A 12,833-nucleotide genomic window follows, 5' to 3' on the forward strand; every position below is an offset into this window, starting at 1 on the left:
CTCTAACAGTACCTGTGTTCGTCCCACAAAAACTGTGCGTCGACGTCGCCGGAAATCACGTCAATTAGCAAGTGATTCTGTACCAGTGTCTGTTCCAATTGCACACAACAGTCGCTCTTGTCGTCAGCAGGACAATAAACTTTTTGTGGACTTAGACTTTGAAGGCAAAGTGATACCATTCCAGCTCGATACCGGAGCTGCAGTTTCATTGCTCAATCACGACACGTACAAACAACTGGGCAAACCTCCGTTGCGTTCCGCAAATGTTAAGCTAACTACATATTCCGGACAGAAAATTCCTGTGTTAGGACAGTGCAGCCTTCTTGCAACATACAAGGGACAAACAAAACTTGTGTCATTTTACGTTCTTCGTTCTTCTTCTGCAGTGAACTTGTTTGGTCTAGATTTATTTAAGTTGTTTAACATGTCTATTGTAAATCAGGTCCTATCAGTGAATCACACTGTGCCTACAGACAGTGTTTCTCGGCTGTGTGACGAATTTGCAGACGTTTTTGCACCGGGCTTAGGTTGCGCTAAAAACTATGAAGCACATTTAGAACTGAAGGTAAACGCGCAACCGAAATTTTTCAGGGCGCGCAATGTTCCCCACGCATTGCGTGATGAGGTCGCAAGAACGTTACACGATCTCGAATCACAGGGTGTAATTGAACGTGTGCAAGCTTCTCTCTGGGCCTCACCCTTAGTAATTTTGCCAAAACCTTCCGGAAAATTGAGACTTTGCGTGGACTTCAAGGCCACAGTGAATCCACAGCTAGTGACTGCTACTTTTCCTTTGCCCCGCCCGGAAGATCTTTTTGCTAAACTGTGCCCGGGAAAATATTTTTCAAAGTTGGACCTAGCCGATGCGTACTTGCAAATACCGGTGGACGACGAATCCCAGCGCGTATTGGTGGTTAACACGCATCTTGGATTGTACCGCTTCAAAAGACTGCCTTTCGGGTGTGCATCCGCCCCTGCCTTGTTTCAGCAATATTTACAAACTATTTGTGCGTCGGTCCCTACTGCAGCAAACTATCTGGACGATATAGTGATCTCCGGACAGACAGAAGAAGATCATCTTGCGAACTTACGAACATTATTTCAGGTCTAGCGGCAAAATGGTCTTCGCTTGAGGAAGGACAAATGTGTGTTTTTTGCTCGTGACTTACCATACCTGGGACATGTCATTAATGCCCAAGGCATACATCCGAGTCCAGAGCACCTCCGTGCCATACAAGAATTGCCTTCCCCTCAAAATGTGAAACAGCTACAGAGTGTGTTGGGTAAAATTAATTATTACAATAAATTTGTGCGCAATGCCTCTTCCATTTCAGCTCCGCTTCATCGCTTACGCCGTAAAGGTGTTCCGTTCGTCTGGACGACGGAATGTGAACGCGCCTTTCGCCAGTTGAAATCGGCGTTGCTTTCTAATACTTGCCTTACGCCATTCGATCCCCAGAAACCCCTTTTGTTGATGGTAGATGCATCGGATTTCGGGATCGGTGCTGTGCTTGCGCACAAAGTTGGCTCCCATGATCGCCCTATTGCCTTTGCGTCCAAATTGCTCTCGTCTGCGCAAAGAAATTATTCACAGATAGAGAAAGAAGCTTTGGCTCTCGTGTTTGGTGTTACTAAGTTCCATGATTTCTTGTATGGTCGTCACTTTACCATCATCACAGACCACAAACCTTTGACATCGCTTTTTCATCCGACCAAGCCTGTACCTCCACGTACAGCGCAGAAATTCATTCGCTGGTCTATTTTCCTCTCGCAGTACCGCTACGATATCTTGTATCGGTCCACTGCTAAGCACGGCAACGCCGATGCGTTGTCCCGTTTGCCTGTTGCTGAGGATAAAGCATTCGATTCTTCCGAACTTGCTTGCATGTTCATTGATTCGGAAACCGATGAAGTGGTCGAATCGTTTCCGATTGATTTTCGTCGTGTCGCTACAGCCACAGCTGCTGACCCTGTCCTTGCTACTGTTTTACGTTTTGTTGCTACGCAATAGCCTTTGTCAAAGTCTCGGATCGAGGATCCGTTGGTTCGCCGATTTTTTGCTCACAAGGAGAGACTTTTTGTTCGACGTGGTGTTTTGTTGTTGCGTTCTGATAATGATCAGTCCCGAGTCGTGGTCCCACGTTCGTTACAGTCCTCTGTTTTACGGCTTCTTCACCAAGGACATTGGGGTATAGTGCGAACGAAACAACTTGCTCGTCAGCACTGTACTTGGTTCGGAATCGATGCTGCGATTACGAATATGTGTTCTTCGTGCCCGGCGTGTGCCGACCAACAGTCCGCACCGCCGCGGAAAGTCTTTGCGTGGCCAAAAGCCACTTCCCCTTGGCAACGCTTGCACATTGATTTTGCTGGTCCATTCTGGAATGCTCGATGGTTGGTTCTGGTCGACGCCTTCAGTAATTTTCCTTTTGTTGTCCGGATGTCTTCCACGACGTCCTCCGCCACCATCAAAGCGTTGTCTGCTATCTTTTGCATTGAAGGTCTTCCGCAGACTATTGTTTCCGACAATGGCCCACAATTCATGTCCGCAGAATTTCAGTCATTCTGCCAGGCCAATGGTATTCAACATCTGACATCCGCGCCGTTTTCGCCTCAGTCCAACGGTGCCGCTGAACGTTTGGTCCGGACTTTCAAGTCACAGATGTTGAAATTGAAAGAGTCGCATTCTCGGGAGGACGCATTGTTGCTCTTTTTGTCTTCGTACCGCTCTCAGCCCCGAGATGGTCGCTCGCCGGCTGAGTTGCTCCACGGTCGTCCTCATCGCACCTTGATGTCTTTGCTGCATCCGCCGCATCAGGTTCCTGTGCAGCGGCAGACTCCTGCTTTTGCTCCAGGCGACGTTGTATTTTATCGCAACTATCGAGGTTCACGGCGTTGGCTCGCAGGGCGCATTCTTCGCTGCCTCGGCCGCGCGATGTATTTGGTTTTGGGGGCCTCTGGTGAGGTGCGTCGGCATCTCAATCAGCTGCGCCTCTGTCGTCGCTCGGGTTCTGCCGCTCCCCGTCTGCTTTCAGCGACGGTGCCGTCCGGTCAGCGCCCTGGGGACCCATCTACTGGCTCGCCTCATCCCCAGGTGTTACCGACGATGCCTTCCATATTGCCCGATGGCGACGCGCCGCCGCCGCCGCCGCAGCAGCAGCAGCAGCCGCCGCCACCGCCGCTTGTTCTCCCGCCGGCGCCGACCGCATTCGACGCTTCGTTGCAGCCGCCAGGCGCCTCCCAGGGTCACGCGCCGCCGATCGCTTCCCGTGACCAGCTGTCCTCCGCAATGGAACTCCCGACCGCTCCGGACCACATGACGTCATCGCGCGTCGGCTACCCCGACGCAATGGAGGTCGACACTTCGGCCCCTCATGTTTCTTTACGGGCGCATACACCGCATGTTGACGTGCACCCTGGACTAGTTTTTCAGGCGTTTCCTAGCTCCCCTCGGACCGAATGGCCGGGTGCGGGTGGCACAGCCTCGCCTGTTGTTAGGCTCCCCACCTCATCGCATACGTCAACATGTGGTCCTCCCCACGGCGGGCGGAAGCCTTATCACACGACCGTTCGCCGATTTGCGGGGGAGGAATGTGGTGTCACCGCCAGACACCACACTTGCTAGGTGGTAGCTTAAATCGGCCGCGGTCCATGTAGTACATGTCGGACCCGCGTGTCGCCACTGTGATCGCAGACCTAGCGCCACCACCAAGGCAGGTCTCGTGATACGAGAGAGGACTCGCCCCAGTTGTACGAGGACCTAGCTACCGCCCAGTTGTACGAGAACCTAGCTACCGCCCAGTTGTATGAAGCCTTTCTCTCTCATTAGCCGAGAGACAGAATAGCCATCAGCTAAGTTAATGGCTACGAACTAGCAAGGCGCCAGTTGTATCAGTGCCTATAGCTTACGAGTATTCAAGAGAGATGTATTCCAAAGAACCATTAAAAGATAAGTAATAAGCATCTACATACTTTTCTTCTTATTCATTTATAAGTTCTCATGTTCCAGACTTCACGCCCGTCTGCTTTAGCCTTGCGTGCCCTATCGGCCACAGCGTTAGTCTAGCATTCCTTTTCAGCAATCCACTTCACGGTGTCGGTCCAGCTACCGACACAACAATGGGAAAAGGTTATTCGTTTACAACTCGAAATTATCATGTTGTCTCAGCAGGAAAATGTGGTACAGGAAGAGGGTTCTGTTCCTTGGCATGTGAATCAGCTTAAAAAATCCAGGTAGAAGATTGAGACTGATTTGGCAAGTTGCCTAACCTTCTGTGGTCTGTGGCACAGAGGATTCCAAGCATATCCGTTGATACTGATGATTAAGTGGTAGATTTGTTGTGGCTAACCGTGTGCTTGCAGGACCAAGAATTCACACTGTGAATCACTTATTCGGTGATATTCCACATCATTTATCCTCTGACTAGTGGTAAATTAAGTACAATAAATAGAAGTAAAACATTTAGTATGTCCAAAGGAGATTGTTAGAAGAAAACCTGTGTATCTGATACCACTTGATCTTGCGAGTCAACATTTATACTAGTTTCAGGGAAATAAAGAAATACTGGTGCGGTATTTGAATATATCCGAATCGCCATGATGACATTGTTCCTTAACACTTAGCAGTCGGAAGCAGTGTATGAGGTATTAGAAAGGTTTCGCCAGGAGTGCAAGTCACGAATTCTGTTTTCAAGCAAGCCGCACACATGAGATAGGTTAGTGATGAGCATTGGAAATGTCCATTTCAATGACGAAAAGCGTAATCAGGCATCATCTAACGTAAGGGTGGAAAAATTGACGATTCGCAGTATAGCCAACCGAATTCAAAGTTAGATTGTGTGAGTTCGTGCTTTCGGTACAACCAGACAGGGCACTTGATGTACAATTGCTCGGTACCAAAGGCAGGCAGACTTTGTGTCAAACTGGTGCAGGCTGGTGTAGGAGACTACACGGCTTATTAACACACTGCAGTCCGTGTTACCTACTTTGAACCATGAACCAGGTTATTCATTATTGGACTCAGGAATCGGGGCGTCACTTGCAGATTCAAAATATCTATACCTTCCTGGTGTGCAGAGGACACACGTGTGGCGAAGGTTTGCCTGAATCGTTACATTCAGAGGTTGTCCTTGAGCTTGCTGTAATCGAAAAATTGAGCATGGATGTGCTCCTGAGATGCGAGCGATTTTTTCAGCGAACTGGATGGGTAATAAATTATGTAAAAAGGATCATCATGTTTTACTTTAGGTCAGGTGAGCAGTTACTGTGGTGTAAACATAAGTGGTATCATCGGGAGTGCTCTGTGGAGGCCGAGCTGTCGCCCTTCAATACCATTTATGCGCAGAACAGGATCGGGCTCTGTTGGAGGTCATGGGACGATACACGAAGTAATGGGCGACGGGCTTGGGCCAATAGGATACCGTACAAGGATTTTATGACCGATTACGTTGATGTACGAAAGTCTCAATATCGTTTGCCACCATTAGAGAAATGAGGAAAAGTATTTGTTAACTTCCAGTTGAAAGAGAAATCTGGCCTTCAATATTCACTTACGGATCACCGATATTCAAGGTACCCAAGTGCAGAGGTCAATCAAAAGGTTATTCTGGAATCAGAACCACTGCCCGATCTCTATAAATGCATTACATGATTTTCTGGCGTCCAGTACTTTACCATCTGAGCCACACCTGCACCAGGTGTCTCTCGCAGATGAGTCCTAAGCACTGATAACATTTTGCATAGATCGGAACCCGTTTGAGTATAGCCGTAGCCACTTCGGATTGGATTTAGGGACAGCTGTACTGTCACGAATTTTACCTTTCGTTCTGGGTGACCTAAAATTTAAAGGTTTCTATACCTCGAGCGATATCCTGGTTTAGACAAAAACTTTTAATGATATCCTGGACCATGAGGGATAAGTGCTTTGTCATCCACGTGTAGTGTGGTTAATGGTAAAAATCATCCAAAGTCAACTATTTCAAAGGATATTTCTGGGTCATACACTATCCGGCAAAGGTGTGAGAGCAGGCAATTCTCGAACGAGAGGAATGGTCATGGCAAACTTTTTTGAAAAATCATTCCCAATTTCGCATGGTAAAATATTTTGGAAATTCATTACCATTTTCGCTCAGCTGGACACCCTCCGAAAGCAGCTGAGGGGCTAGGAAAAATATTTATGACGGAGAAACAGCAGACGTTCTTCGCTGCCTCGAATGCAGACTTGGTTAGTGCATGTATACTGGCCATGCCATATTTCGACCGGTAGTTTTTCTTCGAGATGACCACATCTAACTCGGGTGCTTCTCCAAGAAAAGGTAGAAAGAGAAAACTTATCGGATATGCCTCTAGGCCATTATGAGCCATGTAGAACAAGTACTCTGAGTAAAAATTAGAGGAGTTGGCAGTACTACTTGGTTTGGGAAGCTTCAACTTTTAACTTTTAGAGACAGACAATGAAGCACTGACATGGATATTTGCTAGACTATAGATGGGAAGAATAGCCAGATTTGGATCTCCGACTTTCGTTTCGACGTGCCCTTAGTCGAATATTTCAGCACGAGGACGAGTTAGGTGTCTTTCCACAAACCACCGAGGAACCTGACTGTTGGAGCAGTCATCTGAGAGAGTCAAAGGCTATTCGGATGTTTAATGGATCGACTGGTTGCTGACAAGGGGAGGCCGCCAATTGTGAAATTCAGATTCAACTCATATTGCGCATAATAAAAGCTCATGGCCAGAGGTGTAATGGGGCAAAGCACCAAGATGCACTTCTCAGCCGTTGTCGAGAAAATCGACTGTTAAAAGAAACCGTTGCGGTGAAATACTCTCTACGATTAATAATTTTCTACAGCGTCGTGGCGCAGCGATAAGCGCTCGGGTTCGTAATCCGAATGTCGCCGGATCAAATCTCGCGCCATGCAACCTTTTTTTTGTAATTCAAATGTACACACACACACACACACACACACACACACACACACACACACACACACACACACACATATATATATATATATATATATATATATATATATATATAATTCCCGGCAATGAGTTGCAACAATTATGCATATAATAAGTTGTTGAAAGTCGTTTGTCGTGGAAAAACTGGCGACCTCGAACATCATTATGTTTTCCGCAAACAAAGTTGTATTTCACAAATGTTATTAATTGCCTTCATAATGTTCACCACGTATAGTTAACGGAAGACGTAGAAACGATATTCCGAAACGATTACGTATCGTGTAAGTCAAACGTTCGAATTACAATAGAGACCCCACGAACACAAATTTGCTGTGGCAGGTATGAAATATAAACTCTGTTACTCGCTCGTTACACTTGAAGGACAGATGATGAATGAGCCGAAACGAGCCGCCGCATAACAGCGTAGTTGCCTGCTAACTTCGAAAGAAGGTAGATGCGGTCCCTAGCGCAATTGATAAAATCGTCGAAAATCAGTGAGTATGTGAGAGCTTTGGTACACCCTGTTAAACAAACGGCAAAATGGAGGCGGTACAATTGGAGAGCGATCCGGGCCCTTCACACGAAAGTAATGTGATCGAAGAAGATTCTATACACAGTGAAGTGGCGAAACAACAATTGAAAGATGCGTTGGTGTATTTTGAAAGCCTCCTTCGTAACAGTAATCGCATCGCAGCAGAAAAGTCATCACCAATCAACGAAGAAGCCATGGTAACTGGGGAAGAAATGTTCCAGAATACGCTGCAAATGCTCGCCGAAAAAACCATCGTTCATGCAGCATTACTGTATGGTTAAATAATGATGGCGTCCTCTTGGATAAAACATTCCGGAGGTAAAATTGTCCCACATTCGGATCTCCGGGCGGGGACTACTCGAGAGGATGTCGTTATCAGGAGAAAGAAAACTGGCGTTCTACGGATCGGAGCGTGCAATATCAGATCCCTTAATCGGGCAGGCAGGTTAGAAAATTTAAAACGGGAGATGGATAGGTTAAAATTAGATGTAGTAGGAATTAGTGAAGTTCGGTGGCAGGAGGAACAAGACTTCTGGTCAGGTGACTACAGGGTTATGAACACAAAATCAAATAGGGGTAATGCAGGAGTAGGTTTAATAATAAATAGGAAAATAGGAATGCGGATAAGCTACTAAAAACAGGATAGTGAACGCATTATTGTGGCCAAGATAGATACGAAGCCCACGCCTACCACAGTAGTACAAGTTTATATTCCAACTAGCTCTGCAGATGACGAAGAAATTGAAGAAATGTATGATGAAATAAGTAATTATTCAGGTAGTGAAGGGAGATGAAAATTTAATAGTCATGGGCGACTGGAATTCATCAGTAGGAAAAGGTAGAGATGGAAACGTAGTAGGTGAATATTGATTGGGGGTAAGAAACGAAATAGGAAGCCGCCTGGTAGAATTTTGCACAGAGCACAACCTAATCATAGCTAACACTTGGTTCAAGAACCATAAAAGAAGATTGTATACATGGAAGAAGCCTGGAGATACTGACAGGTATCAGATAGATTCTGTAATGGTAAGACAGAGATTTAGGAACCAGGTTTTAAATTGTAAGACATTTCCAGGAGCAGTTGTGGACTCTGACCACAATCTATTGGTTATGAACTGTAGATTAAAAATTGAAGAAACTGCAAAAAGGTGGGAATTTAAGGAGGTGGGACCTGGATAAACAGACTAAACTAGAGGTTGTACAGAGTTTCAGGGAGAGCATAAGGGAACAATTGACTAGAATGGGGGAAAGCAATACAGTAGAAGAAGAATGGGTAGCTTTGAGGGATGAAGTGCTGAAGGCAGCAGATGATCAAGTAGGTAAAAAGACGAGGGCTAGTAGAAATTCTTGGATAACAGAAGACATATTGAATTTAATTGATAAAGGAGAAAATACAAAAATGCAGTAAATGAAGCAGGCAAAAAGGAATACAAACGTCAAAAAAATGAGATCGACAGGAAGTGCAAAATGGCTAAGCAGGGATGGCTAGAGGACAAATGTAAGGATGTAGAGCCTTATCTCACTAGGGGTAAGATAGATACTGCCTACTGGAAAATTAAAGAGACCTTTGGAGAAAAGAGAGCCATTTGTATGAATATCAAGAGCTCAGATGGAAACCCAGTTATAAGCAAAGAAGGGAAAGCAGAAAGGTGGAATGAGTATATAGAGGGTCTATACAAGGGCGATGTTCTTGAGGACAATATTATGGAAGTGTAGAGGATGTAGATGAAGATGAAATGGGAGATATGGTACTGCGCGAAGAGTTTGACAGAGCACTGAAAGACCTGAGTTGCAACAAAGCTCCGGGAGTAGACAACATTCCATTAGAACTACTGACAGCCTTGGGAGAGCCAGTCCTGACAAAACTCTACTATCTGGTGAGCAAGATGTATGAGACAGGCAAAATACCCTCAATCAAGGCTGCAAAATAATAACACGAATTCTTTACGGACGAATGGAAAAACTAGTAGAAGCCGACCTCGGGGAAGATCAGTTTGGATTCCGTAGAAATATTGGAACACGTGAGGCAATACTGACCCTACGACTTATCTTAGAAGCTAGATTAAGGAAAGGCAAACCTACGTTCCTAGCACTTGTAGACTTAGAGAAAGCTTTTGACAATGTTGACTGGAATACTCTCTTTCAAATTCTGAAGGTGGTAGGGGTAAAATACAGGGAGCAACAAATTTACAATTTGTACAGAAACCAGGTGGCAGTTATAAGAGTCGAGGGACATCAAAGGGAAGCAGTGGTTGGGAAGGGAGTGAGACAGGGTTGTAGCCTCTCCGCAATGTTGTTCAATCTGTATATTGAGCAAGCAGTAAAGGAAACAAAAGAAAAATTTGGAGTAGGTATTAAAATCCTTGGAGAAGAAATAAAAACTTTAAGGTTCGCCGATGACATTGTAATTCTGTCAGAGACAGCAAAGGACTTGGAAGAGCAGTTGAACGGAATTGATAGTCTCCAGAAAGGAGGATATAAGATGAACATCGACAAAAGCAAAATAAGGATAATGGAATGTAGTCGAATTAAGTCGGGTGATCCTGAGAGAATTAGATTAGGAAATGAGACACTTAAAGTAGTAAAGGAGTTCTGCTATTTGGGGAGCAAAGTGACTGATGATGGTCGAAGTAGAGAGGATATAAAATGTAGACTGGCAATGGCAAGTTAAGTATTTCTCAAGAAGAGAAATTTGTTAAAATCGAGTATAGGTTTAAGTGTGAGAAAGTCGTTCCTGAAAGTATTTGTATGGAGTGTAGCCAAGTACGGAAGTGAAACATGGACGATAAATAGTTTGGACAAGAAGAGAATCGAAGCTTTTATAATGTGGTGCTACAGAATAAAGCTGAAGATTAGATGGGTAGATCACATAACTAATAAGGAAGTGTTAAATAGGATTGGGGAGAAGAGAAGTTTGTGGCAGACGGGAGACCAAGAAATGAATACACTAAGCAGATTCAGAAGGATGTAGGTTGCAGTAGGTACTGGGAGATGAAGAAGCTTGCTCAGGATAGGGTAGCATGTAGAGCTGTATCAAACCAGTCTCAGGACTGAAGACCACAGCAACAACAACACAATATTCAATCACGATGTTTGGACGAGTCTTGCCTCTTGTTTTCGTATGCCTCCAAGAGTCCACAGGTACGTTTGTACCCAGAGTACAGAATATAGTCGATGAGTACACCAAGAAGTATACCAACGTTGTTATTACATCCTCCAAATCCGGTAAACTAACAACGGGTTTGTTCATGGACTTCTTGCGTAATGCTTTGCAACCATACGTACAAAAGAAAGAATTTCTCCTTCTGATCGACTCTTGGGGTGGGCAAACGTACCTCGCGTTATACGATGAGATGTTCCAGGACGATAAGAAGTTACCAACGTGCACTATAAAAGTCATTCCTACAAGGTGCACTCCTCTCGTCCAACCGTGTGACGTGTATTTTTAACGGCAGGTAAAAAATTTGATCAAGTGCCTTCAAAATTGTGCTTTTTTAATCGAGCGAATCCGTGACATCAACTCCAGAGGCGATTGTATAAAAATCGAATCCATCGTCCACCACCAATTGTCTTCTCCGATTTTTGCCGATATGATACGATACGCGTGGTATGCATCAAACCTGACGAACGATAGAACAATTTGCAGAATGTCAATCAGGTGTGTTTCCCAACAGATAATTTAAAAAACATTGTTCTTGTAAATACACATCGTTAATCAGATGTGCTCAAAATTACAAAATTACAAAAACAAATACTAAAAACAAAGGTTGCATGGCGTGAGATTCGATCCGGCGACCTTCGAATTACGAACCCGAGCGCTTACCGCTGCGCCACTACGCTGTAGAAAATTATTAATCGTAGAGAGTATTTCACCGCAACGGTTTCTTTTAACTGTCGATTTTCTCGACAACGGCTGAGAAGTGCATCTTGGTGCTTTGCCACATTACACCTCTGGCCATGAGCTTGTATTACGCGCAGTATGAATCGAATCTGAATTTCATAATTGGCGGCCTCCCCTTGTGAGCCTCAGTTACGAATCTTAAGGCACCTGCTCAGACAAGGTGAAAATGTGCAGAGGTACTCGCCAAACAGAGAGCCGCTCGGCCATTACACTCGCTATGAGGATTATAGCAATCTTCTCCTAATTGGCGGCCCACGAAGCTTGTCATGATGGAGGAGCATGTCACTATGTAATGCAATATATCAGACGCGAAGACTGACTTAATACGGGCTCACGAAACATCTAATGTCACTATATAATGTAATATGACTTTAATATTTCGGCTCCGAGTACCAGCGATGATGCGCTACCCTAACTTGATACGACAACGCTCTTTCCTGTGACGTCAACACTCTTTGCTGAGAAAAAAGAGGAGCATCTATATATTTCTCTTGTAACTGTTGGCGATAAGAAATAGCAATTGGACATTATGTCTTTTTTGAGGTCAGATAAGTTAGCATGTAGAAGTAATTTGAAGCGCAGAGGTCAACACATAATCGCGATTATCATGAATAAACATTGAATTTGTGGAAAAAAAAGGAACGTAAATATCTTTACGAACCTTTATTCGATTTTGGATCCTTGGACCTCCATAAAACCATAATGGTGTTTAGCAACACAATGCATAGTGATTTCTCCACGAATTAACAATATTGGGAGAATTTGCTACTATCACGGCCAGAACGACGCGCAATATTTCGCCGTCATCTTGTATGTTCAAGACGTTTCCTGAGAGACCAGTTTGTTTACCAGAAGATATCATATTGCCATTGTTGTTCAACCTTATCATTCTGAGAGTGTTACCAGAAAAGAAAATCTCACGGGGACTGTCAATATTGTAGCTGCTAAGGGAGACGGCGTCTTCATCGCGAGCTGTAGCTGTTTCTCCGACATTTCCTGGCGTTCTCTGAGTACTGGAGAATCAGAAACCTCCGACCGCCAACTCATCCTGTACGAAACCCGTTATCTGTTTACAGCAACCACAAAGAAAACATATTCGTCTATAGTCAAATTTTTTCACAGATTGTGTTAATTAGACAGGTAAAAATTTTATGATGTATGCATCTGGGCAAAAAAAAAAAAAAAAAAAAACTCAAAATGGAGTTGTTTTAATGCAATTCCTGTCTTATATTTGTCAAAGACGAAACTCAAAGAGCAAGGTAATTAATTAATAATGTTTATTTTTGCGCAGCAGTTTCATTTCAGAGTCCTGGTTAACAATTACGCACCAGCTTTTGTGTTCTTGGAATTTAAGCAGTTCTGTTTTTCCACTGCAATAACTCATGTAATCACCATCCCTTACGAGCCACAGCCTTCTATTGCTGAACGTATTAATCA

Source organism: Schistocerca piceifrons, chromosome 1 (genome assembly GCF_021461385.2).
Source record: "Schistocerca piceifrons isolate TAMUIC-IGC-003096 chromosome 1, iqSchPice1.1, whole genome shotgun sequence".
Taxonomy (NCBI): Eukaryota; Metazoa; Arthropoda; class Insecta; order Orthoptera; family Acrididae; genus Schistocerca; species Schistocerca piceifrons.